The 5,398-nt window shown below is 40.2% G+C and overlaps 1 long non-coding RNA gene across 1 annotated transcript; it reads left to right on the plus strand.

Annotated features, from left to right (window-relative positions):
* Positions 1-1,896: 1,896 nt before the first annotated feature.
* On the plus strand, positions 1,897-4,881 carry LOC145389769 (uncharacterized). The gene is made up of 3 exons (XR_013895532.1): positions 1,897-1,996; positions 2,757-2,946; positions 4,648-4,881. It is a non-coding gene; the product is annotated as an uncharacterized LOC145389769 (long non-coding RNA).
* Positions 4,882-5,398: the final 517 nt, after the last annotated feature.

A 5,398-nucleotide genomic window follows, 5' to 3' on the forward strand; every position in this document is an offset into this window, starting at 1 on the left:
TAATGGAAACCCACTCTCGGCATGACGCACCAGGGTCATTATGTTTTAGCCTGTGAGGGTCCATAGTGGCTTCCAGTCTGAAAACTGACACATAAGATGTAAAATTCCCTCTAATGGCGACCGAATCCCGGTATATCCCAGCTTCCTCCACAATTGTGTCATGTTTGGTAAGAGTTGCCTGCACAAATTGTCTGCAGTGACTCTGATAGTGATTAATTTTGCATACAATAGTTCTCAACAGTAGTGATTAAGGCCTGTATAAAGTGTAGATAAAGTGTAATAGTGTTCTTAAGGCCTGCATATAAAGTGTAAGGTAGTGCACTTGTGATTATGGTTAGAAAGTGGTGCACAGAAGTGAAATTGTTGCACAGAAGTGATCATGTACACCCTTAACATCTGTATATCTTACCAAAAGGCCTTCCCTCCTTATGCTTGGATTACACCCTCTGCAAACATGGTAAGGGATTTTTTTTTCTGGTTAGTCAGGAGGCCTCACACTTTCCATAAGTTGGAATTGCAGTAAAGTCAGAATGGCCTCAGCCCCTATTATTCCAACTTAAAGAGGTTTTACTGTATATAAAATATCCTTGAGGAGCATAGGAAATGTATCTATGAGGAGCTTAGGAAATATATATCTATGTATACAGTTTCTTTGTAGTGATTGCAGCTTTGTTGGTATGTTACTACAAATTACAGTACTGTATCAGAACTGTAGAGGAAAGGTCTTATTTCAAAAGTCTTACCTTTCATTGAGAGTATTGTTTCAGTATTGGTATGACTAGAATTTATTTTGTGCACTTGATGAGAAGAGGTGGAAGGAGGCAGGGAAGGCCAAGATGATGGCTGGATATCATGAAGGAACATGTGAGAAAATGAGGTGTGGAAGTTAAGGAAGTAAGGTATGATAGAAGGACAAAATGTGGAAGGAGATGTATATGACAATCATGGTACCTTTTGTTTTTTAGCAAGGGAGTCCATGGGAATATTTTGTGTCACAGGCACACACATAAGTGCAGGTAAATATGAAAAGTACTTTAATGTATAGATGTGAGACTATGGTGTGGCTTGAAAATGAAAAGTCATGAGTGGGAGCAATTGAGATGGGACTGCTGAGGAGTGTATGTGGAGTACAGAGAGTGGATAGGATACAAAAAATGTAATTCGTGAAAGATGTGAAGTGAGGAAGTCTGTGGACACCAGAATCGAAGAGAGTGTACTGAGATGGTATGGTCATGTGGAGAGAATGGATAGCAATAGAGTGGTGAAAAAGGTATATCTGAGCGAATTTGAAGGAGGGAGGAGGCGAGGTAGGCCAAGGAGAAGGTGGAGAGATATGGTGGATAAGTGTGTGAGGAAGAGGGATTTGGAAGTCAGTGAGGCTAGGGAACTGACAAGAGATTGAGCTGGCTGGGTGAGTATTGTAAGGAGAAGCGCATCATCAAGGATTTGGCACCCCTTTTTAAGCGTCTTGATTGACTCTGTCGGATACCTTTATGTGAAGCTACAGAACGTGGTGAATGTTTCTGGTGTATCAGATAGAGCCAGGATTCCGGGGGCTTGAAAGATGAGTGAATAGAAGCGTGGACCATTGGACTGGGCAAATTTGGGCTGTCTGGACATTGCTACTCCTCACCCTGCCCTAGGGTGGGAAAGGAGGTCCGGATGATGATGATGTCAAGTGAAGATTATATGGGTAGTTTTGTACCTGTAAAGCTGAGCCAAGATTTTGAAGGCTTGAACTGTGTGATGAAGATGACAGCAGTAATGATGAAAGTGATGGTGGTGGTGATGATGAAGAAGATAATGATGGTGACAGTGATTGCAATGATGATGACAACAGTGATGGTGGTTGTGGTGATGGTGATGGTGATTTCTGTTTTTCATTTTCAGAATCGTGTTCATGTGATCAAGGAAGGTGTATCGGTGTTGCTCTCTCTCCTGTCATCATTCACCCTCCTGTCGTCACTCACTCTGCCCACTGCCCAAGCAAGCACAGGTGACTGGTATGTCTTGCTGTACTAAAAAAATCATAGAGAAGAAAGCATTATCCTTTTTTTTTTCCCCGTCAATTTAGGAAGCTCCTTTTCCCAAGCAATTTATTTATTTATTTAATTTTTTCTCCTTTGTCAGTTGAGGAAGCTCCCTAACACCTTTTCCTAAGCAGTTTGTTTATTTTTTTTCTACCTTGTCAGTTGAGGAAGCTCCCAAACACCTTTTCCTAAGCAGTTTATTTATTTAATTTTTTTTCATACCAAAGATAAACAGAGGAAGGAAAAGAAAATAGAATCCATATACCAGATAACAAGTGTCGTCCATTCATAAAAAATCTATAACACTTGGACTTGAACTACTGTAGGTTGAAGTTTTGGGGGAAAGTATTCTGGGGAAGTGAGTTCCAGAGAGAAGCAGTTTGGGGAATAAATGAAATCTGGTAGGCAGAAGTTGTTAAGTATGGCAGTGTATCAGAGGGTAAAAAAAAATAAATACCCAGTTGAGGTCATAGAGTGTGACCTCAGGGATAAGGGACTGATAGAGAGGGTGCTAGAGATTGAGCAGCATGGAGAGCAGCCTTCCAGTGACCAAGGCCAACACATACAAGCATGTAGGAGCCTTGATAAATGAGTGATGGACAGGTATATAGACAGACAAGTAGACAGACAGACATAAATAGACAGACAGATAGCAAGATATATAATGCTTTGTTTTGATGTACAGTGAGTAGATTTAATTGATTTTCTTTTTCCTTTTTTCTCTAGATCTGGGAGCAGGGCAATGAAATGGCAGGGACAGGGTGACATGGAGGCGATTTGTTTGTGGCCACCCCTTACAGGATTAAGGCGTCTGTCAATAGATAGATAGATAGATAGTAAAGCACACAACCTGGCCCATAATGACCTCCATCAGTGCTGCCTTCAGTTGGACTCTGATGGGGTGACTGATAGGAAGGTAAGAGCATGGCTTAGTGTAAGAAGTGGAGTATAGTAGTGGTAGTAGGGGTTTTAGTAGTAGTAGTGGTTGTAGTGGCAGTAGTAGTTACAGTAGTAGTAGTTGTTGTAGCAGCAGTAGTAATAGTGATGGTTGTAGCAGTGGTAATAGTAGTAGCACAGTAGTAGTAATAGTAGTAGTAGTAGTTGTGATGGTTGTAGTAGTAGTCAAACAAAGAGGCATTGATGTTTAATTTATACAGGCATGTTGGAGCCTGTATAAAGGATACAAACAGAGAGGGGTTGATATCGTATGTTTGTATCGTTTATAAAGGCTTCAACATGCCTTTATAAACGATACAAACAGAGAGGTGTTGATATTGCATCCTCACACAATTAGTGCAGATTTAAAGACAGTGTTATTCTTGCATGAAAAAATATTTTGGAAATTGGCTGTTTGGATTCAGTAATGTGTGCTGTATTGTAAATGAGTTTTTATTCCTGTAGAACGGATTGACTACTGGATACGTTTATGTGAAGCTACAGAATGTGGTGAATGTTTTTGGCGTATCAGATTCTGGGGGTTTGAATGATGAGTGAATGGAAGTGTGGCCCATTGGATTGGGCAAACTTGGGCTGTCTGGACACTGCTACTCCTCACCCTGCCCTAGGGTGGGAAAGGAGGTCCCAATGATGATGATAATGATGATGATGATGATAGAACAGTAATGAGAAGCTTCACAGTCTGTTGCATAACACAAGCGTTGTGGCCGCCCTGGATGCTGGTACCTTCAGCCTGTATGTTTTTCTTTAAAGTGTGTGTATGTGTGTGTGTTCTTACCTAATTGTATCTTTACAGCAATGAGTCAAGCTTGTACTGTCCCATGTATGAAACCATTTTTATCAAACATATCCTTAAATTTGTGAATTTTTTTGGCACACACTATTTCATTTGGTAGTGCATTCCACTGATCAGTTTCCCTATTAGGGAAACTGAATTTCCTTACATCTTTATCACCTCTCTTTGTAAGTAGTTTTTTTTGCATTGTCATCTTGCTGATGCTTCCCCATAGGTTATATATTCATTTATGTCTATTTTCTCTTTCCCTGAGATAATTTATACAGCATAACCATGTCTCCTCTTTTCCTTCTCTCCTGTAGTGTTGGTAGATTCAGTTTTTCAAGTCTTTCTTCGTGGCTTAGATCCCTTAAGCTTGGTACCCATCTTGTAGCTGCCCTTTGTATTTTTTCAGTCCTATCTTTGTGTTTTTTGAGATGAGGATTCCAGACTACTGTGCATACTCCAGGTTTGGTCTAGTGAATGATGTTATTATCTTTCTCAGCATGTCTTCATTTACATATGTGAATGCTATTCTCATATTAGCAAGCAGTGTATACATGTTACATACCATCTCACTGATGTGGTCATCTGGAGATAGTCTGTTATTGATAATCACTTCTAGGTCTTTCTGCCTTTCTGATATGTGTAGGGATGATCTTTCTAACTTATAATCCCAGTCTGATCTTCTCTCACTATTACCAAACTTAATTACATGCCACTGGTCCACATTAAATTCCATTTGCCATTTATTGCTCCATTGTGTGTGAGTGGGGGGGGGAGGGAAGAAGCAACCAGAGGCCAGTGACTATCCATATTGTAGGAATGGCTCTGTTCCATTGGCTGAAGACTATGTAGTATTAACTCAGAATTTTCCACCCACAGAAAAAGTAGTTCAGGCCCCTGGATCTGCATCCCAAGAAAACCCGTGCCATCTGATGCAGCCTGACAGCGTCAGATGAAGCGTCTCACACCAAAGACATCAAGAGGCGAATTTCCCACCCCACAGGTATGCCGTCAAGGCATAAATAAATGTCGGAATGTTTATTTTTTAACCCCACTGAACTGTTTTTAATTCCCCCTGAAGAGTTAGATGACAGCAATTTTGTAAGAATGTTAGATGACTGCAGTTGTGTAAGAATGATAGAGAATGTTTAATTATCTGTATCTTTTGTCATTTTTCATCCCACAGTGAAAAATAAATTGTCCGTCATGGGAAATATAAATTTTAGTTCCCAGTCATATCACAAGTGGCTTTTGCAGACTTAACACATCTCTGTGAGTCATTCTCATTGGACCTCAGTATCCTTTTTTATGCAACTGATAATGAAGACAATGATGCAGGAGAATGGTTAGTTGCAAAAAGGAAGATAAATCACTAACAAAAAGGAGCTACAGTGCCTTCCATACAACCTATAATGTGGCCTCTTGTAGGTTAGGCCATCCACTCGTGTGATAGTTTCCTTTGCTATTTACATCTTGTGCTTATAGATTAGTCACTTACAGGTGCAGCCTAGCATGGACTAACCTACCCTAAGTTTCCCCCTCATATGCTTATTGTTTTTCCAATTTCTTGCAGTTATCCTTTCATGTTTTTTGTGTATGTTTTGTTCAGCCAGCTTTTTTGCAGTTAAAC

This window comes from Coenobita brevimanus, unplaced genomic scaffold (assembly GCF_032717465.1).
Source record: "Coenobita brevimanus isolate Jiangsu-jjx unplaced genomic scaffold, ASM3271746v2 jjx.HiC_scaffold_203, whole genome shotgun sequence".
Classification (NCBI taxonomy): domain Eukaryota; kingdom Metazoa; phylum Arthropoda; class Malacostraca; order Decapoda; family Coenobitidae; genus Coenobita; species Coenobita brevimanus.